Here is a 24,913-nt window from a genome sequence, read left to right as displayed (position 1 = left end):
TCCTCTGCCAGGGTCGGGGAGTGACTGGCTGCATGTAGAATTCCATGTGAAATAGAATTCCTTCAGTACGTTGTAGGCTAAGCTCCGTCAGCTCCTTGTATACATACAGTGTTCTCAGTTAGACAGCAGATACTGACTGATCTAATTCTCATTTCTGTGACCTGCTTTTTCCCCTGAAGCTCTTAGAATTGTCTCTTCATATCTGACATTCTGATGACACTCTGTGTGACTATAGTGATCCTTGTTACATTGGAACTTCTCATGGGTCTTTTCTTCCTGGCCATTCATGTCTTTCCACAGCTCTGAGAAATCTTTATTATGTCATTTCTTTTGCTTTCTCTGTTCTCTTTCTAAAATTCCTGTTAGATATTTTTTATCTCCTTAAGTGATCAACTCTGTCATTTATCTTTACCTTCTATTTCTTTATTATTCTCTTTTTAATTTTTTTAAGTCTTTTTGTCTTTATTTCTCTTTTAATTCTTTGGTGTGAGAATGAGATTCTTTGTTTCATCAAACTAGTTTTCCTGTCAAGAAAATGTCTTTCTTGTTTTCCTACCATATTTGTTTCTGTTTCTTTTTAATGCTATCTTATTCTTGTTTTGCAAATGAACACCTTCTTAATTTTACTGAGGACACAATGAGAGGCTATCATTCCTTTGAAGTCCCTTCATGTTATGTTCTATGTGACTTATCTTGTCTTCTTCAAGTTTCATTCTCTCCTTAAGTTTCCTGTTCGTGCATTAAATTGAGCAACTGCAGTGTTTACTGCAATCCTTGTCTTGTACGTGGATTGGTAGTTTTAGATGAATCAGGGAAGTGACAATTAAGCTTTGAGACCATGGAAGTCAGGATGGATTTTGCTTTGAAACCAACACCTATGCATTTCCTTCTTTTTGTTTAATGAAGAATCATCATTTTACAAAGAGATGGTGGCTGTCAGACATTCTACTCGCCAGCATAGGAGTGAGGGATAAGATGACTCATTGTTGTGTGTTCTGACTCTTCATTTATCTTCCTGTGCTCAGGCTTCATTTTTGGTCCCAACTTCTGTTCCTGGCATTTGGGATGGTTTGGAACGGAGACTCTCCAGGGTTCTGCAAGGAAGCCTTCTCTCTGCTGTTCTAGCTCATTCTACTTGTCTTATTTTCCCATAATTTTACTTTCGTTGGTAAAGTAACTGGAATTCAGTTTTTAAAAAATCATACATTCCCATTACTTGATACTAATTCTTATTGATCTTTAATGAATTCTTTTGGATTTAAGTTACCATATAACTTATAAAAATATTTCCTATTAACGATGCTGATATAAATTTGATGAATTTCTTTTTTCTCCCCATATTTCTTTTCATTAGCTGGCATTTCCAACACAATAATGACTAATATGGTAGAGTGGACACTTTTCTTATTTCTGATTTAAATATAACATTATTAGTGCCTCACTAATAAGGCTGATGCTGGTTTCAAATAAGTATTGTTGATCTTGATCTAGCTAGTATCTACATTGTAGTTATTTTGATTCCTAATGGTAACATTTCCTTGGAAAACATTATTGATTTATTTATAGAGTCTGGAGGAAAAAAACAGCTCCAACTAAATTCTAGAAATCTATGTTGATTCAAATGGGAGATCTGGGGAAGGAGAAAGAAAAGAAACACTCATAGTGAAAGACCACTTGGCATCTATCAATGGAGACATAGGCATCCGGTAGAGATATGCTGACTTGTTGATTCATCTATGGAATTCAGCTGTTCACTGATCTCCTGGGGCTGACAAGCATACCTTGAAAATTAGGGCACCATGTTTTGATCAGTTACAGAATAAGAAACTGAAATCAGTTGCTTGAAAGAAATATGACTACAGGGCTTGCGTTTGATCAGCAATCTTCAAAATTTAAGGTGAATGCAAGTTATCTGTATAAAATCCCTTGGTTTTCTTTGTAAATTTTTTCTTAAAGAGTGACAATATTCTTTAAAACAGGATGATCAGACCTTGATTTGTTAGTAGTTTAACCCCTAATTATCCCGGTAAGTTGGTTGTTTTATGGGGTTGCTAAGGTTTCCTTCCTGGAGACCTGAAAGTTTTAAGGGACCAAGAGATGTGATGCAGGTCTACATGGACCTCTGTTCAGTACCAGTACATTTTGATATTTCCAGGCAGAGATATTGGATACCCATGGTGAATAATCAAATATACTTCTTTTCCTCTTTTCTTAGACCTTCTTGTATTCTTCCTTGGCTTCTGTGATGACACTTCATTTCTTCTGTTGTCATAGCCATGCAACATTCTAGGACAGTCCTTCATTATCTCAATCATGTTTCTGTTGGATCTAACCTATAAAGGTGAAATGCATTGTGATGCTGAAATAAATCATGCCAAGATACTAAAGGAAAAAAGTTTAGTTTTTTAGGCTCTGGTGACATTGGTTTTATCTGGCTTAACCAAAAAGGTAATATTTACAACATTCGGGAAATAGTCCAGAATTGGGATTATTTTCAGCCTTGGGATAGAGGGAAGAAAAAAAACAACAAAACACACTCTTCTAGGTTGAGTCACAAATGGAGCCCAAGACCTAGCTGGGCTTGAACTAGGCTGGGGGTGCATCCTCTCTGAGACCTTGATGTTGCCACGGCAATACAACTTTCCTAGATTATTTCTCTGGATTCTTTCCCCACGTGCTCACATACTAGGGGCATCAAGTTTTCAGGGATTTCCGTGTGGACTGTCACGCTGGTGTCAGGATGTGCTCATCTCTTTGGATTTCCCAAAATGACATGTGCAGACAGGGGAGGGAGCGTGTGAAATTTCCTGGGGATCATCAGAGGGCCAGGCCATCACCACACCGGTTGTCCTTGGCGAAGCGGCAGGTGAGAAAGCAGCATTAGTTAGTCTCTCTGCATCTAGCTCTGCCTCTCCCCTGCCCTACGCAGAGGCATGAAAGCCCAACACTGACTCCACATGCCATTGGATTTCTCTCCCCCTTATCACTTTCCTCAGGGGTACAAAATGCTGATGCAGTTGAGATCTCGAAATAAGTGATTTATAACTAAAATGGCCCTCTGCAGTGAAAGGTCTATGAGAGACGGGCAGAATTTATTTGCTGAGTTACTATGCAAATTTCACAATTAAATCTTAACTCAGCTCCTCAGGGAATATCAAGGATTACTGAAGGAAAGGGGCTTTGACACGATTTTTAAAAAGGAAAGAGAGCAAAGAAATAGCAGAATATCGTACAGTTTCCCGGCTCTGCTCCTCTGTGTCAGTCTCTCAGTGGGAATCACTTTGGAGAGAATCAGGTAGAACAGGCAACGGGGAAGAAATAATCAGGGGAGAGGCAAAGAAACCCACTTTCTATTTGTAAAACTGAATTAATGAATTTTTAAAAATATTTGTCGCTACGGAGTGCTGTCCGGCGGGAATACATGCGGAGACCCGCATAGCTGTGCATTCTTTTCTTTTATTCCTCCCCATGTGCCCTAACCCCCCTTCCTTCTCTCCACACGTTACCCCGACCCCCATTGTGGAGAGCCCGCCTCCCTCTTCTCTGCCTCCAGCCCCTCCTGTGTGCCCGCGCTGTCTAAGCTAGGTGGTGTTAGCAAGAGACTTCTGTTTTGACAGGCAGTCTCTTGGGTGTCTCCGCTGAAAAGGCCAACGCTCCCAGTGCAGCTAAAAACTTTGCCTTTAAACAGCTTCTCACTTCCCTGAACTGCATGCAAATAGGAGAGCCCTCGGGGCTCCATCGCTCCCTCCAGGCCCCTCGGGAGCATCGTGGCCCTTTTGGGGAAGTCTTTTGAGGGACACTCATTCCTCGGATTCTGGCCCACTGGTGACCGCCAGGCTGTTCACAGAGCCCCACTTCCATGGTATTCATGGGCCTCCATCTTCTGCTTCTTGAGGGAAGAAAGGCCCTTCCTCCCCCTCTCCCTGTTCAGCTACACGGGCAGGCCGCTGGCAATGTCCATGGTGGCGGATAACCAGTGTTGCCTTGACAGGAGCCTGGCTCATGAATTCAGGTACATCTCTCAGCAAAGGAAGCCTATTTCCATTTCCAGGAAAGACTGAGTGTGGCGGCCAGCACCCTACATACACCGACTGTTGATCCACCTGCAGACTGATATCCGGAGAGCTGTCTGTCTCTTAGAAAATTAGGAAAGTGAGGTGGAAAATTCCCATTACTCCCAAGGACCTATTTTCCTTTAATTCCTTTCTTTATGCTTCTCCCTGATAGAAATCCACCCCAAAGGAGTCACTTGGAAGTAGCCAAAGGACTTGGAGCTCTTCTGTGCCTCTGGCTGGGTCTCTTGTACCTGGGGCCGCTGACAGTGGCCAGGAGAGACCATAAAAGCAAGAACACTGGGAAGCAGCAAACAGGTGTCCTAACCCTGCGGGCTGGGCTGACAGAGTGGAAAATCCTCAGTATTCGGCTTTCTTAACCGTGGTGAGCTTTCCTGATTTGGTTTTATTTGGTTGCATGTGCCTCTTAGAATTTCATCTTTTGTGCCTCCTTGATGTTTGTTTATATGGGTTAAAATGTATATGTGTCCTGGGAAGGGAAGTAAATTTGTAAACCTTGATAAACTTTATCAAGATTGGTATTGCTATTATATGAGAATTGGTTGGGGGCCATTACGTCCGCTGAGATATTGTTTATGATAACAGCAACAGATACCTATTGCAAACGTACCTTAACCCAGGAATACAACTTTCCCTTTCAACAATAACGGATTATTTTTTTCCTGTGGATAAAAGTTGTATGTATGGATCCTAAACATCTTTGACAGAGACCTCATTTTGTGGCACTGATATACAGAAGTTGTACACGTCAAAAGCGGATGTCAGACTGAGCACCACTGTATATTGTATAAAAATCTTTTTGCCTTGTCTATGATACATTTTTCTTGTATAGGTTATTTTTCTAAAATCTTATTTAATGGGCTTACCGTAGCTCTTGGAGGCAGGTGGGACACGCAGGCTAGAGGTGGATTATGTGGAACTCATATTTCATGGAGTATATTTTTTCCTGATAACGTAACTTCCTTCCTCTATTCCTAACTGGTTAAGAGAAAACTGAGGGTATAGCAGCCTTTTCTGAGAAATGAATGCAAATAGCAGGGAATTCAACACAAAAGGCAGGAATCCTCGGCATTTGTTGTGGAAAGCAATCTCGGGTGTGGTTTCTCCTCCAGTGGGACACGATGTAGCAATCACCTCACCATGTCAGCCATTCCTGGTGTAACAGGTCCCCCCCACCACGGACCCCCGAGTGACAGAGGACTTTCTGTTCTGAGCTCTTAACACACTGGGTATTTGAAATATGGTTCCTTAGATTGAGCACCTTGGTGACGTCTGCTCATTGGTCCTCACTGTCCCTCTAGTTCCCTCACACAGAGACCAACTCCTTATTTCATTTACTCAACAGATATTTATTGAGCATAAACTATGTGTCAGGAATTGTTCTGGGAGCTGGGCTTCACCCACACAACAGTGAGTAAAACAGACAAAATATCCATCTTCAGGGGACTTCTGTTTTAGAGGAAGAAGGTGGTAAACAAAACAAGAAACTTATGTGGGAAGGGAGACATGATAATGCTAGTAAGGAAAACAAGGTAGAGAAGGGAGGATGGTCGCATTAGAGCAGGAGGTTCTAGATTAAATAATGCGCTGGAAAGATGACATTTGAGCGGAGACCGGAAATAAACGAGTGAGTGAGCCACATAGGTACCTGGAGGAATCCCATTTAAGGCAGGGGCACAGCCAGAGCACACGATTCGAGAAAAGGCTGTACCTGGTGTGCAGAGGAACGGCAAACGTCCCCTCAGTTGGGTTGGGGCAGGAGGAGGAGACTCTGTGGAGGAAACCCCTGGGTAGGACAGGTGGGCGGTGCATGTCCTGTCCACCACAGGCTCCCAATCAGAATGAGATGTGAAGCCACTGGAGAGTCGTCGAGAAGTAGCATGACCCTGACTCATACGTAAGGAACTTTGGCTCTGGGGTTAAGAATAGATTGGATAAGGGATTCAGGTCAGGCGAAAGTGGAGGAAAGAGACAAATATTGGGGCTATTAGAATAATCCAGTGACTTAGAAGCAGTGGGGATGTTGACAAGCAATACTGTCTGAAGATAAGACCAACTGGATGTGGGGTGAGGTGAAGAGAGGACTCAAAGACAACTCTTGGGCTTTTCGGCTGGGCCAGTGAAGGGACGATGCCACTTTGTAACTCAGACGAAAAGAGCTGTGGATGACACAGAATATGATGGAATACTCAGAAATTTCGTTCTGGGCATGTTTGATCTGAAATTTCTAACCCATGATATTTCAATTTTTTTATGTTTGTTTATTCTTGAGAGACAGAGCATGAGTGGGGGAGGGGCAGAGAGAGGGAGACACATAATCTAAAGCAGGCTCCAGGCTCTGGGCTGTCAGCACAGAGCCCCATGCAGGGCTCGAACCCATGAACTGTGAAACCATAACCTGGGCCGAAATCAGTCGCTTAACAGACTGATCCCCCCAAGTGCCCCCCAACCCATGATATTTCAAATATTTGAAGGCGATTGCCATGCCCAGACAATAAGCAAGCATAGTCACTTTGACTGTGATGGACATACGTGCCTCTAAAAAATCATCAAGCCGTGCAAAATTGCACAAGACACCTGTCGGGATTATGGAAAAAAATCGGATGGGGACAGAGCATTCAAAACCTTTTTCTGGTGATGCATCAAAAACAAAAGAGCCCAGTTCACAAGTGTTAAAGCTGGTGATAAATAGGGCACTTCGCCCTGAAAAAAAAAAGCGAGTAGTTTGATAAGCGGGCTCTGGAAGGGCTGTGATTAATTGCGAGGCGGTGAAAAGAAGCTTCCCCGAAATCACACGGAAAGCAGGGAGGCTGGATTAGAGGTGGGCGTGGTTCAGCGCTGGCACAGAACATCACAGTGGGGCGAACTTCTGTAGCCTTACATCCTGGAGAATATTTTTTTCTGCCGTTAAGATAAAGGTTCTTCAAGGCATACATTTGTAACAGGTCCCTGTCTCATCAGAACTGAAAATTTGATGTAGGGTACAGCCTTTCTCTTTAATTAACTTCTGTATTACCTGGAAACTCTGTTTTGGATTTGAAAATTGTAGCAATGTTTGAAATCACTCACCCAGCCACTACTCACACCAACAGGAGCTCTTCTGCAGGATTTAGCAATTTCCACTTCAAGTATTTATATACAGTTAGTGTTTTCCTTTTTACACAGACTGCTTGGCTTTTTGAACCAGGACGCCTAGGCAGGCTTGAGATGTTGAATGAGTGTGTGTTTTTGTATCTGTTTCGTCCTGTGTATGTGTGTGCGTGTGTGTGTGTATGTGTGTGTGAAAAGAAACGTTCACAGATACAAAAGAATGACAAAAATGTAGCTCTGTGGGATAATGCACATAGTAAAACAGGATGGCCAGTAGATGTGAGGTACGTGCGCAAGTATTCCTATGCAGCTGGATGCAGTTTTCTGTTTCGCGGGCACGAAACTGAGCAGCAGTAAATGCAGAATTCATGATCTGTTCCCCTAGGATATCAATTGCACTGAAACAAATGTACAATTTCAGAACAAGCATTATGGAATAACTAACTGGACTAATACTAATATTGGAAGATGGGAAAATGCAAGAAATTTAAATCATGTAGAAAACAAATTTAAGACAAATTTTCATCGGCAGTGTAAGCTTGATGTGAAAGAGGGGTATTCGTGGTCTAAAACCAAGTGTAGTTTGAGCCAGACCTCAGCCGGCGGAAAGGAAGATTCGTGAGAAGTCTGGGCCAGACCTCGCGTGGTTGAAGAGCTGCTATAACTTCCAGTCTCTAACCTGCTGTAGGACTGAGTCCTAGGCAGCTGAGAAATCTCCCCGTTCCGATGGGATTGCCCATGGCCTTCTGGCTCCAGCAGGGCTGAGGAGTAAGGATTGCTTAGTAATTGCTTGCCCTGTGCAGAGCTTTACCTTGACCCTAACCGGGCACATTAGCACGGGCCCAGAGGCCCAGCACCTAAATGAAATGTAGCTCAACTCTCGAGGAGCCCGTGTCTCAGCAAATAAGAACCACATATAAAAATGAAGACTTGGCCCCGTATGTCTTTAAACCCATGACGGTTACTGCTGATACGACACTGCAGGGGAAAATGACTTAGATTTTTGTGGGGTAGATGGATTTTTGGGGTCTCTCTCTGCAATTTTCTTTAACATAGTGGGGTCTTTGTCACTGTAATGAAAACTGCCTTCAGCTGGAAGGAATAAAAAGAGGAAGAGAGAGAAACAATAGCAGCCTAGCAGCAGAATTTTCCAAATAAATTAAACACTTTTGAGACACGGGATTTATATTAGAAACACCGATAAAACCTTATCCTTGAAGGTGTGAAGATCTAGGCTCTTAAAATTAATGTAAATAGCAGTATTACTGCCGCAGGCATCAACGGAGATCTTGGAGAGTATGAGAAGACAGGTGTGGAGGGGGCAGTGAAAGAAAGGGTCACATCCAATAAAGAGTGTTTGCAAAATCTTGGGGAAATTTGTGCAGCTTTGTATAATAACACCTTTCACTCTTACTTCTTCACAGATATTGTATCAAGTGGCAGAAAGAGGAAATAACAAACAGGTGCTTTGCGCTTGCTTCACTGACGTGAACAAATGCAGATTTTTCAGTATATCTTCTATTTTACGTGTGTGTGTGTGTGTGTGTGTGTGTGTGTGTGTGTGCGTGCACACAGAATTCTGTGGCTTAGTTAAGTCCAGGACCTAAATAGAAAGTTTTGAGATCTGTTCTGAGCCAATCATCGACGTGACCTTCAATGCATTTCCTATCTATAAATATAAAAACTGCTCACCTCTGGGGTTTATTGGTCAGGTTAGATGAGTTGATGCATATGAAAATATTTTTCAGGTAATAGAATGCTGACCAAAGATTATTATTATTGTGGAGATGTGGAAGGAGAAAAAATGGGCAGGAGAAGAGGACGATTGCTTGGGTTCATCTAGCTCCCATGGGAAGTGTGTATTTTGCTAGTGGGGGAACCGGGGCAGCTGGGTACGTGAAAGATGGAGAAAGACAGTGTGCACATGTTCAAGGGTTTGTGAATGCAAGGGGGACAGCCCTTTATTAGGCAAGCGATATGCTGAGTTTCAGGTTTACGTTACCAGGAGACTTGGAAAAGTTGAAACTCAGCCTAACTAGGGCTGCCAATGGCCTCTAATGAAAATTTCCATTTGGAGAGACTAGATGTTGACTTGGCATGACACCAAACAAGCAGCCTGCTGCAAAATTTTACACCAATTGTATTTCTCCTAATTAAACCCTGTCTGACCTCAGCATTAAGAAACAATTTGTTTCAGGATATAACCAGCACACATAAGCAATTACATTCTGTTTGCCCCATTAGCATTATTTGGCTCCTTTGCTATCCAGGACTGCTACTGCAGCAAATCCTGCCCCTGAGCCGCAGCTATAAAAAGCCTGGAGTGTTCAGAGGCTTTTTCCCCCATACTAAGAACTAAGAATATCATCATATTTTAGCCAAGCCAAAGATTCTGGGAACAGTGTGCTTCTGTGTTTATTATGAGGGAGTGTCTATATATATATATATATATATATATATATATATATATGAATATTTCTTATGAGTTAAAAAAGACTCTACTTATAAAAAAACCTGAGGAAGCTATAATAATCTAAGTTTATAATAATCCAAGCTTATCTGGTATGCTATTTTTCATTTTCCCATTCAGCTATGACCCCTTGTACTTTTACTTATTCATAGATGTCAGACTTGGTAAATTTTGAATTCCAAACCCCCACTCCCACCCAAATGCATTCTGCAAAGCTTTAGACAGGGTTGGGGCAAACATTCTTTTATAAAAGAAGCATCACAGCCACTTAAATGAAACAGAGAAAGACCTTTGAACGCAAAAACTCGCAAGAGACCTGCGTATAGAGTTCACTTCAGTGGTAGGAGCTCCAGGCCTGGGATCAGGGAGGTGAGCTGGTCTTCTTGGCCCTGCCACTTACACCTGCTGGATGATGAGCTCATCACCTGCCTCTCTGAGTCTCCGTTTCTTCTTTCACAAAATGGGACAGGAGACACCGGAGATATTTCTTCTGTAAGGTCATGGTAGAAATGAGGTGACTCAGAGGTAGTGTTTCTATTGGGTCCTTGAAGGCTGATGAGCATTGAATAGATAGAGAACATTCTTCATCCTAATTTCCTTCTGACTGTATTAGCTGTAGACTTCTGCCATCCTGATCTGGGAGCAGTAGTTGGAAAGACAAGGAAGTGCAATATATTCCCTATAGGAAGGAGATAGATGGAAAATGTGGAAAGGCCTTCTCCATAGGATGGTAGAGTAAGCAATGAGGTAGGTGTTTGTGCTCAATTTTTATCTTCTTTTCCCTGAGAGCCCTGAAAAGAAAGTTCCCATTGGTTTTTCTACCTGTAAAATGGGAATGAAACCATCTCCTCACCCTCTTCTTATTTCACAGAGAAACTGTGGGAACAAGCACCTCTTGCCAGTTGAGAGCTTTAAGAGTCTCAGAAGGCAGGCATTACTGAATGGAACATGGCTTCGCTTCCCTGTGCTGCACGGAGATACATCAGAGTGGCCCTGTGACACATCAGAGTGGCTCTGTGACATGTCAGAGTGGCCCTGTGACACGTCAGAGTGGCTCTGTGACACGCTCGGAAGAGCAGAGCTTCTCTGTGAATCAAGAGCTCCTTCTGTTGGCAACGAAGTCTCATGAGCCTTAAAAGTGGAGGTTCACTTCAGCCTCGAGGGAAACTTACAGGTGACTGAGAACAGAGAGCAGGTTCTTATAGACCATGAGAATGAGTAACTGCCCCTTCCTCCGGCCACCATGAAAACCCATTGTTACAGCATTGCATCATCGCGGTGGCTGGAGAGCATGACAGGAGAATCCTATTTTGAGTCATGGAGTCTAGAAGGTAGCATATCACAGTGGAGCAAGAGCTGTACTTTGAAATGGGACACTTGGATGGGACTCCCTTCTCAATCATTTACCCACCATGGGGCTTGGACAAGCCTTTTAACCTCACCTGGTGCTGGCCTAACGACATCTCATTTTCCAAGTGCCTGTATCTGCATTTTGTTTTTCTCCTACAGATTTCTCACGAGTCGAAGGCACTGGCATATGTTTTTCTATTAACCAGTCGGTAGGTCACTGATTCTAATATTGTGAAAGTGCAACTCTCCAGACTCTTATGGAGATGATTAGAGCTGGTGAGGGGCCCAGGAATCTGCATTCTTAAGAAGCACCCCTAGTGAATTTGGTGAAGTTGGGCTGAGATGAAAATATGCTTGATTAACCAATCTGGCATCCAGAATAGTGTCTGATATAAGGTAGCCACTCAATAATCTTTACTGAATTAATGCATAAATGGTGGCCTGGCTGTCCCTATCAATAAAGACTGCCTCTCCTAGTGGGAAGCATGAAAGCTTACTGGTTGGAATAACTCTTTCTCTAAATATATTAAGGTCGCAGTTTCCTGTCAGGAGGAGAGGAAAGGAGAGCTCTACTAAGAATCAGGGTAGAATGCCCTGGAATTTTACAAACCCATGACACAAGACTTTTGTGGCTGGCTTAGGATGAACCACTACGTCGGTCTTTGACAAGCTCCCTCTGTCCTCTCTGTTCCTTTCCTGGCTCTTGGTTTTCACTTAATTCACAACCCTGATGCTGATACCTAGCCTATCCTGCTCTTGGCATCTCCAACCATAACTGTTCTTATCTTCCCCCCTCATCCCTGCAATTCCCTCCCCATCCATTGCCTTTTCTGATAGTTCACTGATATTGATCTGGTTTCACCACACACTACCTAATGGCTCATGAATTCATGATGGGCTTGCTTGTAAAACAAAGACACCCAGGTTACATTTAAATTATTCCAGATAAAACACACATATCTTTTTAGGAGAAGTACGTCCCAAACTGTGCACAGGATATTTGTAGTAAGAAATCACTTTCAGTTCTTCGAATTTAATTGGGCAGCCTGTATTTGTATTTGCTGACTCTGGCAACCCTTCCTCTGGATGATCTTGCTTTGCACCTTTGGTTCCTGTTAAACCCTTGATTGTCAATGTCAGCCTCACCTTCTGAAGACCTCCTCTGGGTTGCCTTCTGACATCTGTGTCTACCAAAAGTCTTCATGGTTCTGTGTTCCTAGTCTTTCAATTTGCATCTTTCTAGTTCTTAGTGCCTGTTTTGGTTTTAATCTACCATTTCTCTCTAACCAGTGTTGTCTGGAGGGGAGATTACTCTGGATCTCTGTTTTCAGTGTTAATACAGACACTGAAATATACGGGGATAGACTTCTACCTGGTTCCTGGGAAAACAGAGGAAGAGGCTGGGAGCAGCAACATAGTTGCAAAAGGAAGCCGAGCTGCAGCTGCACAGCACTGAAGACCATTTTGGATTTGTCACAGCTGCTCATGACCCGCAGTGATGGCAACTGAAAACAGGGATGTCCACCCTTCAGCTCTGTGTCTTGTTTCTTGGAAATTGGGAAAGGGTGACCTGGACATCAATGAAAGATCTTTCTAAGATCTTGAGGAGGATTCTTTTTTGTCTTTTTCTCATTCTCCTGATCCATTCTATCATATTTCCTTCATCTTATCACAACCTAGTGATCATTTCATATTTTTTATTCACTTTTAATGTGTTACATGTATGTGAACCATGCAAGACTGGCTAATTCTCTACATATTCTCTGTATTTACTGTCAGGGACTGTTCTGTTTTTACTTAACAATAGTCAACATATTCAGTTTCCTCTAAGTGCAACCACCATACCAAGCATCATGTTATATAAGTGATCTCATTTCAGTCTTACATCACTCTTATTGCCATGATATAGAAAACAGAAGAGCAGATACATAAAAGTTAAATGACTGGCACTAATTTACATAATTTGGTTAAGCCAAACTTTGAATCCAGCTGTAACTGATATCACAGCCCTGTTTTTATCATTATGTAGTATTTTCCTCCATGTAACTTATACTAGGTTCTAAGAGGAGTAAGAATTACTAGTTATTCAAGTTATTTACAGTACTCCTTCGAGTTGGAGGTTATTAAAGAATCAACTGTAATCTGGGTTTGGAAATTCAGGCTAGAGAGACTCACAGTCTTCTGTGAGATCATATACACCTCAATTTCTGTCACAAATTTTTCCTCTGATACTTTTTTCTAACCGATTGGCCTTGACTCAGCCCCCTTTCCAGAAACTCCCACTCATACATACAACTTTGACAGCATCAACTACCATCCGTATCATTGGTGGATATTTTTTATCATGTGTAACTGAAATGAACCCCTTCAGTCCCCCTCCAACATATTTTTCCTTCAGCCACAGGATTTATAAGATTCTTGAGGATCAAATCTAAATTTGGAGAAGAGAACCTACTGAGACAATATACTTTAGTATAGAATGTTCCTGAAATAATAGGATTCTTTTGGAATTCCACCAAAGTGCAAAGGAAAATACTTTTCTCTCTTTCATTAGCACTACTTCTGAAAGACATTGATTCCATATTTACCTTGATAGGAAGCATGAAAATAGCAAGGGTAGCCTAGAGCTCCATTTACCAGATTATCACCCAAACCAAAACTTAATTTCATTTGCTGTCTCTGCTCAGAAGGCCATCTTGCCTCCAAGAAATATCATGATTTTTTTTAGTTTGTTTGAATTAAGGAAGAATAGGAGCATTTAAGTTACAAGGGTATTTTTTTAAACATTTCTCTGTAAAAAATTCTGCTATAATCTTAAAATCCTACATAGTTTCCATTGAGTATCTTCCTTTCTCGGTCCCTTGCTCTCTAAAAGTCAAGCGATTTATTATTCTCCTGGGACAATGCAGTATGTATCTTTTAAATTCCCTTTGGACTTGGCCTTTCTGGTTAGCTTCAGATCAAGACACCAAAGCCCAATATGCAAGGCATGTGCAATCTGTGAAGCTTAGGATACAGAAAACTTTTATGAAACTATAGTGCAAAGGAGCAACCCATGTGTGTATGCACACACTCATACACATGCACACACGCACACATTCTCAGGAGCTAGTGTTCTGAGTTACCATATGGGCAACTCATCCTGAGGTCCAGTCTGCATTTTGAAGGTCAAGTTTCTGGTGGCTCATCAGGCATTTGAGCCCATGATCCAGATACCACTGAAATGTGCCAGAATGTCCAAAGCTTTGTGATGAGGTCCTCCCTGCAAAACAGCAGACGTGAAAGCTGGCCTTTGAGTCGTGCGTGGAAATCCGTGTTGCTTCCCAAATGATGTTGCCCTCACCAAGACATATTTACTTCTGTGCTAGTTCGTTGTGGGCAAAGGTCTTGGGGTTTGAGGCAGCAGGCAGCAGTTTATCTGAAGAAGGTCATGATCCAATTGGGTAATTGGAAGAAAGAAAGAGTACTTCCCAGAGAATCTGGGAAGGAGGAAGAAGGAGCTCTCTGTAGAAGTCACAGAGTGGCACCGGACGTGTAGTAATTTAAGGAGGCAGAAACCCATATTGGTTAAGAGCCTTGGCTGCTTGGATTTGAACTGCGGTTCTACCATTCACACATGTATGTCTAGATTCCAGCTCTCTACAGGCCCCTGTGGCCTATAAGATAAGGATGTTTGTATCATCCAAGTAGCGGTTGGTGCCAGGATTAGATGCGATAATTACGTAAAGTGCTTAGCAAAGGGCGTGGGACGTAATGAGAGATGGAAATGATGGTGATTGTGTTAGTTAACTATTGCTGTTAACAAATTACCACAAATGTAACAACTTTGAGCAACACAAATTCATTACTCAGAGTTCTATGGGTCATAAATCTGGCATGGCACAGATGAGTTCTCTGCTTAGGGTTTTGCCAGGCTGAAGTCAAGGTGTTGGCTGGCCTTGGGTTTTTTTCTGGAGCCTTTAGGGAAGAATCTGTTTTCAACCTCAATCAGATTTTGGCCAAATTTAGTCTCCTGTGCTTGAAGAAGCACAAGAGGCCTTCTGCTCTCTTGCCTGCTGTTAGGTGGAGGCCTCTGTCAGTTCAAGGCCGCTGAACTTCACCTTCTCACGTGGTGACTCCATCTTCAAACCATCAACAGTAGGTCACATCTCCCTGTGCTCCGAATCTCTCTGACTTGTTCTCCTGCTACTAGCCAGAGTAAACTCTCTGCTGTTAAATGGGTCACCTGATTGCATCAAGCCCACCTCGATAATCTCTGCATTTTATAGTCAGCTGACTGGGGGGCTTCATCTACCTGCAATATCTTCCCAATAGTAACTCCATTTGTTTTCATTTTAATAGCCAGGAACAGGAACCTTGGGGAGGGCATCTTTAGAATTCTGCCTGGGACAGTGAGGACAAGGTGATGTTGATCAATAACTCACTTTTTCACTGGTCTTCGCATATACAAAGAGAGGGCTGAAGCTGAGTTTGGAGGCGGACAGTAGAAACTGCCTAATTATTCTCTGCATTAGAAAGCAGAATTCTTTGCTCCTGAAAGGGCAGGGAAAAGTTGTAAAATGAGAACTGGATGGAGAGAAAAAGAGGCGCTGAGTCACATGGTAGAGCAACTGAGAAATGAAGGTTTTTCATATTATATTTGAGGGCTGTTTTTTGTTAGTTGGTTGCTTGGTTGTTTTGGTTTTCTTGTTTTTGTTTCTGTTTTTGTTTTGTTTTGTTCTTGTGTGTTTTGGGGGGTTGTTTTGTTTTGTTTATTTTTGTGTTATGTTTTCGGTTTTTGGGGGTTTTTTTTTTTTTTTGCCTATTTGGGTCTTCAGACCTCTCCATGGTGCTGCATGTGAGTAGCTTTCTGTGGAAATGTAAGAAAATTGAATTCCAAGGCTGAGATTATCGAAGCACTATACTGGTTCAGTAGAAGAAGGGGCTTAGGGCTGGAGGTGACCCTGGGAAACTGTGGAATCTTTCAGTGGACATTGTTTTCCCCACAGATTTCGAGTGAGGGTTCTGAGGGTTCATTGCAATCTTTCCTGACCTGATGAGGCACAGCAGTAGTGAAATAGTATTTCAGTTACACTGAAAACATAGAGCTGGGCAGGCAGCTGCTTGTCTTCAGACCCAGGCCCAATCAGATGAGGCTGAGCAGGTGTTTCTTCCTCCACTTAACACGTTCATCCATCCATTCTGTCATCTGGGAAACAACTCTGTTGTACCCAGGATATAATACAAGACACTCTTAAGTATTAGAGATTCTGTGTTGAGCAAAACTGAGTTGCTGGCCTCCTGGAGCTGAGCTCTATTGGAGGAGATGGAATAGGTTGATAAACAAACAATGCTAAATAATATCATTTTAGTTAGTTACAAGTACCAGGGGGAAATAAAGCAAAGTAAGAGAAAAAACAGATGCTAAGAATAGAGGCACCCTGTTTTGGAAGAGGCGGTCAGGCAGGTCACTCTGAAGTGACAACAGAAAAATTTCTGAAAAGATCAGGGAAGGTGGAGCCGTTGCCTGTATGACCTCAGCTGAGAGGCACAATCGATATGGACCCCAGGGGGAGGGGGAATAAGAGGGGAGCGCCAGACAATTTTATGACTTGTATTATTTTCTTTCTTGCTAAGCCTGCTTTGAAACTGCCTAGGTAAATGCAGTTAATTATTAATGATAGTGTGCTCTCATTAGGTGCATGGGAAAAACCACAACTGTTAGGATTTCCAAGTATCCATGTTGCCGGGCAGATCAAAGTGGCCTGAGGCATGTGGGGAGTGACATTCTGAAAGGTGTCTCACCAAAATTATTTAGGGGCTGAGTTTAGACTCCTTTCACTAATACTGTAAAAAGGGGATGGATTGATTGTATCAATTAAGTTCAGCCATCCTCTCCCACCCTCACCTTCTCCTCCCTTTCCCTATCTTTTGGAACAAGATAGAATGAGTTTTGGTCAACATAAACCAAATCTTAGACAACAGTGCATCCCACGAATGCTGGATTAGGCTGAAACCCCAGAATAGACAATATTGGAACAGAATGTGAAGATCTGTGTTCATCTCTAGGTAACACAAGTCAGTGACGTCAACATAAGAGGTGCCAGAGGGTGGATGGGAGGCTGCTGTTTTTATTTAGAAAGGAGTAAATGACTTGTAACATTTTATCTGGAGAGAGGAGTGTATTAAGGGAAAGAGGGCATTTAGCATTATTGTAGTTCTTCTCACTAGATGCTGAGTGCTGTAGGAAGAGAGACACCATCATGTCCCTGGCGTCCAGCCCACACCTGCCATGTCCTAGGACCCAATAAATATTTATGAACTATGAGGATGGTGAATGAGCAATAACAATTTATTTCTTTAAGTGGAAGACCTATTTTTGTAAAAATGAGAGTAAATAATTGTCTAGTGTCCCAAAAGATCCACTGAAACAGTGAATATCCTGGGTGCAGATTCAGTACCATGAAGGGACAATTTTATAATAATTCATATTGTTACTAAAAAGAACACAGATGCCTTAAGAGAAGGGGGACTTTCCAGCCTTGAAAGTATTTGAATGGGGGACAGATAGCGTCTGTCAGTTGGGTTAAAGAAGCTATTCCTCCATTAGTCCAAGTTTGTACAAGTTCCATTGGACAAGGACCTTTTCAAGGAGAAATTTAGGGTCACTTTAATTATAGGAGTTCCTGGTCTTAACTGTGGGAGATGGACAACACGTATTTGGAATGTATGGTGACCAGGGCTATTACTATAATAGAGTTTGAGAATACGTTCTAATTAAAGGAAGACTATCATGCAACCATCTGACACCCATATAATTCATGCTCACCATCACGCCCTTCCTGGGTCCCTGGATATCACTCTTTAACATGATTTCTGTTCTAAGAGTCCTAAAGTACCTCCCACAAACCTGAAAATGTGGCAGAATTTCACATTCAGCAGTGGTTGGAATCTACCATCCCACTGAATGACAGAAGTCTTTTCCTCTTTCTCTTCTCGCTCATGGCCTGTGAATGAAGAATCAATGAAATGAGTTTGGGGGCAGATGAATACCCTTGGGGTGCTGTGGCCCAATCCTTTCCCTTAGACCATTTGCTTTTAACTCTCCTTTGAGCGACTGTTCAGCTAAGTTAATAGCCGCAAGCTCTTCAGGGGAAGGTTTGTTAAAATCATGTCCAAGAAAATAAATATAATGAATGAACAATCTCTGGAGAAAGCCTTGACATTTAAAAAAAATGTAAATTAGTCTCACAAGGATCTGCTATGAAATAGGCAAAGTGCATTAGTACAAATGAGATATTTTTACAGCGATTATCGGAGCCATCTCCTGGGGACCACACCTGAACTCTTAAAAGCTGAACCAAAACCCAGTTGTGTACCCAGGAATCTAGCGTGACAGATTTGAATGTATTCCACTAATAACTCTCCTCACCCCATGCCTGCATTTCAGTGCACAGTTCCCCTGTTGTTCAATGAGCTTTGATACAAGGATGCTGGAGCAAGGCTTTGAACTCCTCTGAACCCAATTATATCCAGCCATTTGGAAGTGCCATGGTGGGATGATGGTAGAAGAGTGCTCTCTGAACTAGCACACAGAGAGTTCAAGAAGGAGTTGACTGCAGCAGGTCTGGCAGCCAATTCATACATGGAACTGTGCCGCCTATGGCACTGCTATCTGCCAGCCTGAAATGAGGTTGGAGAGTATCAAAGGGAGATTCAATTAGTTTAACCAAAAATGGACTGAGCAAAGCACAGGGGCAGCTGGTAGCAGCTTCACTTCTTTGATGTGCACGAGAAATGTCTTGCTCCAGCGCGTGCTCCTTGCACTGGGTGTGTGTGTTAAAGAAGTGTTCTTCCCCACGGTGAGGGGAGGCATTTTCCCTCCCCCGAGCATTTCCCAGCTCTCTGGTCATAATGGAAGTCAGTTCTCCAGGTGAGAATCCCAGCCTTTCTCTCTCCCTATCAGCTTGGGACCAATTAAGACGACACCAATAGAAAAAAGAGGAGCCAACAGGCGGGCTGTTTCTCTTCTCCCAAAGGATAGGTGGGTGACACGTGTTCCTCTCCAACAAAGGGCATGGCCCCAAAGAGGAGTGGAGTACCCAGGACTTTAAAAAAAAAAAAAAGAAAAGAGGGCTTTTGTGAGCAAGCTCTAAGAAAGGAGCTCTATTTTATTTATATCATAAATCTGTTTTGTTTTATGGTCCGACCATAAAACCTTAAAATGACATTTTAAATCTGGACTCCCTAACATGGGTCTGTTTTAGTTGATGGAAGCGAACCTGACCTGCAGGCCCTTAAAGTAGCGTGGCCGTTCACACTTGTCCTCTTTACAGTTTGGAAGGGTCACAGGGTGAGGAGCTGGGATGGTTAATTTCTCGATTTCGCTGGAAGTAAGAAATCACTGAACCTTTAAAATGAAGCATTCCGTTTTGTTAGACTCCTGGACTCTTCAGACAATGATAGGCAAAACGGTTTTTCCGAAGCACCCAAAATGTATTACAGAGGGTGGTTTCTCCATCTCTCGATCGAGTGACCTGAGTAGGCCGATATTGATGTGACGTGGACGTCCCCGGTGTCTCACTATGCTGTTGTCGGGGAAGCAGCAGCTGTCCCCGAGGGGAGGGGCCTGCCCCCACTCCAATCCCGGCCCCCATGGGGGACGCGGCTTAGACCTGTCATTTGGGCCCCTTTCCCCCATGGCTCCTCGGCACCACCCCCCTCCCCCCCACCGCCTGCTGTCTCGCCTCTCTGTGCCTTGCATCCCACCTACCAGTTTCGATAACCCCTATCTTCCCAGTCTTGTGTCAACCCCAAAAAGAACACCTCAGCTTTTGAGCTTTGAGAGGAAGTCGAGGCGCCCATCCCTCCTAGAACCACAAGGACCTTCCTAGTCTTGTGGAAACAAACCCTTTATCTCCTCTTTTTGGTCTTTAACCAACTCCCATCCCAAGCATACCTTAGTAGATCTAAACTCCCTACAACACTGAATGAGAGATTGTCTTATAGTATTTTCAGTCTCTGTTTTTAGCCCTGCAATAAACAGTTTATTAGCCCTTTTCTTAGGTCAGAGAGCCCAGGCTCAGAACACAAAGAATTGGTGTGGGAGTGGGGAAAATACCTTGCATTTACTTCTGCATGAATCAATGTATTACTAAAATTTTCTGCCATATTGATATCATCATTTCTCTACCATATGGACCAAAATGAACATCTTTGAAGCCTTCCCCCCTACCTCCCAATCCATGAGAAACAGCTACAGTCCTTCTTCTAGTTTTCCATTGTGGCTGTTAGACATTTCCTGTAAGATCGTGAACTTGTCTTTGATACAACCTGCTGCCTACTCTCATTCCCTCTCTTGGTGCACCCTACCTGTGGCCCTTCTCCATGTGGGGGTATCATATGATAATGGTCTTAGCTCCCACGTGCCAGGAACGGGACTAACCTCTTCACACAAATTATCTCAGTGTGTCTTTACTAGCTTCCCAAGGGTGAAGGATTGTTATTGTAAGGACCATCTTTTGATTTTCCTTAATTTGCTGTGGCATCAGTTTGCCTCCTGCATAAATACCTTTTACACTCCCCTGGGCTCATATCAGCTAAGTTTCTAGATTTACCTAGTAGGTACTACCCCTAGGACAGAGCCACTAAACGACAGACTTCTTTGACTTCCCATATTTCTTTTTGATTGCCCATGTTTCTGTTTTTGTTCTTCTTCTTCTTCTTTTTTTAACCTTTCATTCTAGTCTTCTGCCACTCCTTTCTCTAGAATGGTCTTTTCACCTTCCATTCCATTCTCACCTGTGTCATTCCTTCTATTGGTAGACACTGCTGGTTGCTCACCAAACACTGATTTTCTCTTCCTCCTTACCAATAGAGCCCCCACTGTGCTTGTGGTAGAAATGTGCCTCATTAAAAGGCATCCCCACCCTCAGAGTCTCATGCCTTCTGAACTGGTCATGTCATTCAGCTCAGGTTGACACAACAGGAGCAAAAGCTTATGAGGGGTACCTGTGATGCCTATGTTTTCCTGAACTTCTTCCCAACTGTTTTCTTCTCTCTGCCAGGAACGTGGCTGTCATGCCCAGAGGAGAAGCAACCATCTTGCAACTAGGAGGAAGAACGGCATATATTAAGGATAGCGGAAAAGGAAACCCAAAAGACTCTGTGTTTTGTGGTGACTTTCTTGGGCAGCTGCACCTGTTCTGAAATGCATATCTCCAGACTTTTTATTTCATAGAAGAAAAATTGAATTCTCTATGTGGCTAAGTCACTGCAATCGGGTTTCTACATTTAGATAGATATAATCCTGACACCCCATCCTTCAAAGCTAAATTCAAATGCTACATAAATTATGAAGGCGACCACAGTCGTCTAAATCTAACATGAAATAGTGAAGTAACCTCTTAATTTCTCCTGCTTCCACTCTTTCCACCAACATTTCTGCTATATATTATCTACTTTGCAGTTGGAGTGTGACTCTAAAAATACATACAAGGCCCTGTCATTCTCCAGTCAGCCATCCAATCACCTGATCACTTCCCATAATCATGCTTAAAATAAAACCCAGTGTCCTTCTAAGAATGGCAATGCCCTCTACAAATGGAGTCCTGCTTTGTCATCGCCTACCACTCTCCCTCTCTCCTCTCCCTTGAATTCTCACAGCTCTGTGAATAATCTAAGTGTGTTCTAACACCAGTTTCCTTGTGGCTGTTCCTCTTTCTGTCACTTCCTCAGGTCCCCACCTGAATATCAATCCTTAGACAGACTTCCTTGATGAGTCCCTGTAAATATCCTTAGACAGACTTCCCTGATGAGCCCCTGTAAATACTACATTGACCCACAGCCTTTCTGCCTATCCAACATTATTTTTTTCACAGCACTTATCACTATTTATATAGTATGCTTTCATTCACTTATATTTATTATGTGCTTTTCTTATTAGAATGTACAGTTTATAAATCAGCAACTTCATCTGCTTTATCCCCCACAATATCTTCAGCACTTAGAATAGTGTCTAATGCATAGTAAGTGGTCAATAAATAATTATGGAATGAATATTGGAAAGAAGGAATGAGGGAGGGAGGAAGGAGGGAAGGAAAGAAGGCAGGCAGGCAGAGAGGAATGAATGAAGGAAGGGAGGGAGGGAAGGAAGGAGACAAGAAGAAGGGAGGGAGAGAGGAAGGAAGGAAGAAAGGAAAGGAGGAAGGAAGGAAGGAAGGTAGGAAGGAAGGAAGGAAGGAAGGAAGGAAGGGAGAAGGGAAGGAAAATGGACACAAAGAAGGAAATAAGGAAGAAAGGAAGGAGGTCACAGATCTTGGTTGGGGACTTGAAATAGTTTTACATTCCTTAAGTAAGAGAAAATGAAAGACTGATTTAGGAGCTGCAATTCCTCTGAGGATGTTTTTCCAAGAATAAGTGACAATTACTTGAGATAACATCTCCCTGGATTCCTCCTTACATCAGAAGATGGTAAAAACACCTTGCTCTTGCAGTTGCTAGAGGGAGTGGTGTTAATGTTTCCACAGCAACGATTCATCTTATGTAAAATCTCCAACTTGCTACAGATGTGGTCGCCAGTTTAAAAGTTTTCTTGGGGATTCAAAATATATGCTGTCTTCTAATTTTGCCCAACCAATTGCTTATGGTTAATAACAAATGATACATATAGTACTAATACTGCTTTTGAACACTCTCCCCTGGGGGGACAGACCAAAAGTACTTCGCCATAAAAGTGTTTCAAATGTAAATAACTGTCCTAAAGTCTAGTGCCATTGATGTAAGATTGAGAAGATGGTCTAACACACTATATAGAAAATGACTGTGTGTCTATCCAAGTGGTAGACATGCTCTGGCTTCCTGTGGTTCCCCCCCCCCCACATGGGATGTCTTCCTGTTCTTCTGACACACCATATTGCTTCCCTCTTTGGGCTTCTTAGCGTTCTGTTATCTGCGCCCAGATACGTCCACGTATTTTCACAGATTACTCCTTCCTTTTCTTCACATCTGTGTTCAGATAGTACTTGCTCAGAAGGTCTTCCTTGACCATCGAGCCTAAAATGCTAAAAAATAGCAACTCTTACTTGTCCATATCCCTTTATTTTCCATCCTATGATCCCCTTCATTTTTCTTTATAACAGTGTTTGCTACCTGTCACTGTTCATAGATATATTTATTTGCTTACTTGTTTGTCTCTCTCATAAGAATATAAACTCCATGAGAGTAGGGACACCTTTGTGTTGACTTTTATAAAGAATATACTATTGTGTAGATATATATAACCATTTATTTATCCATTTAACAGTAGGTGGATATTTGGGTTTTACTAAGTTTGGGGTTTTGTTACAAAGCTGTTAAGAACATTTATATACTGGTCTTTGTGTGGATGGATGTCTTTATTTTTCTTGGGCAAATAACCAAGAATAGAATTGCTCTACCATTTTGTAAGAGTACTTAAATTTATAGGAAACTACCAATCTGTTTCCTAAAGTTATTCTAATATTTTGCATTCTTACTAGCAACATAGGAGTTCAAGTCATTCCACACCCTTGCCAAATCTTGGAATTCCCATTTTTATTGAGTTGTTTGTCTTCTGACTCTCAATGTTTGTTAAGACTCAATGTAAGAGCTGGGCAGTTGGGGGGCTCAGTTGGTTAAGCATCTGACTTTGGCTCAGGTCATGATCTCATGGTTTGTGAATTCAAGACCCACATAGGGCTCTATGCTGACAGCTCAGAGCCTAGAGCCTGCTTTGAATTCTGTGTCTACCCCTCCCCTCCTTGAGTTCTCTCTCTCTTTCTCTCTCAGAAATAGTTAAAAACATTTTTTAAAAAAGACTCACTGTAAGAGCAATTACATGAAAAAGATTCTTTCACATTTCATAAAATTGTTGTTGAAATTATATTCCTTACATTCTTCAAACATAGTTTCATAAGGAATATTTACTTCTTTGATAAAACTAGCGTGAGCTTTTCATTATGAAATGGGAACTGTATTCTCATAATATCTTCCAATTTTTTCTTGGACAGAGGAATACCAGTGCTGGATTTAATGCTCAATCATGGAAATTATGTTATTCTAGATTTCTCATATAGGTGTTCTTTTCTGGTTTTCTGTTCGGTGTTTTTGGTTTTATTGTGTACCAGCCTGTAATCAAAGGGTTTCGAATTTCTTTTGAAAGTAAATGGCACATATTTCTTCATATTCAAACATGAATTATGTAGCTTCTGACCCAACACAAGGGAATGCTAGAAATTTCATTAGTGTCCTAACATTACTAGAATGTTCTGGTCTTCTTGGATTGATAGAGTCCAAAGTGACCTTTATACATAACATGGGCACTGACACAACTGTTTTCCTGTGTTTCTTTAAATAGTTACTTTTTACCTTGAATAAACAATCATACTTAGAGCAGCGTCTCTCAATATAATATATAGCTTTATGTTTTATAAAAATATGACATTGTTTTCTAAGATATTGCATGAACTTGCTCTTTTATAATTAGTATTTCTCTTTCCAGATGAGATTCTGATGTTGGGAGCCATGCCTTAAGCATTTTTCTGTTTCTCATAACCTGAAAAGAACTCCTTGTTCATTGTAAAGTATTTAACACGATTCTGAAACAAGCGTTACAGAAAAGAGTTGCAGTCATTACTGACTTTTGTACCAGGCATTCATTCAGACATCTGTCCCATCTGGAGGAGATCTATGTGAACTGCCTTCGGAGAGCTGAGGAGAGACAGATAGCTGGAAGGTACAGCCGCAATGTTCTCCAAATGCAGTTTTATTTCGAGAACTAGCCTGTCCACATAGCGATCAGATGGATGAAATGAATAAGAGAAAGAAAATGCTAAGGAGACAAGGCTGGTCAGGAGCAGAGCTGGGGAAGAGGAACCAGTGATGGGGAGGCACAGAGGCCCCGAGTCCGTGGCTGTACTGGGCCCTCCCACTG

General features: G+C 42.2%; 2 long non-coding RNA genes across 2 annotated transcripts; one reads left to right on the top strand and one right to left on the bottom strand.

Moving 5' to 3' along the window:
- Positions 1 to 9,860: 9,860 nt before the first annotated feature.
- Positions 9,861 to 10,625, bottom strand: LOC115296722. Its single transcript, XR_003911016.1, has 2 exons — positions 10,526 to 10,625; positions 9,861 to 10,424 (listed from the first exon to the last, which is right to left on the bottom strand). It is a non-coding gene; the product is annotated as an uncharacterized LOC115296722 (long non-coding RNA).
- Positions 10,626 to 10,688: 63 nt separating this feature from the next.
- On the top strand, positions 10,689 to 21,346 carry LOC115296721. The gene is made up of 2 exons (XR_003911015.1): positions 10,689 to 10,807; positions 21,030 to 21,346. It is a non-coding gene; the product is annotated as an uncharacterized LOC115296721 (long non-coding RNA).
- Positions 21,347 to 24,913: the final 3,567 nt, after the last annotated feature.

Source organism: Suricata suricatta, chromosome 7 (assembly GCF_006229205.1).
Source record: "Suricata suricatta isolate VVHF042 chromosome 7, meerkat_22Aug2017_6uvM2_HiC, whole genome shotgun sequence".
In the NCBI taxonomy this organism is placed as follows: Eukaryota; Metazoa; Chordata; class Mammalia; order Carnivora; family Herpestidae; genus Suricata; species Suricata suricatta.
This window is presented reverse-complemented; position numbering and strand designations above follow the sequence as displayed.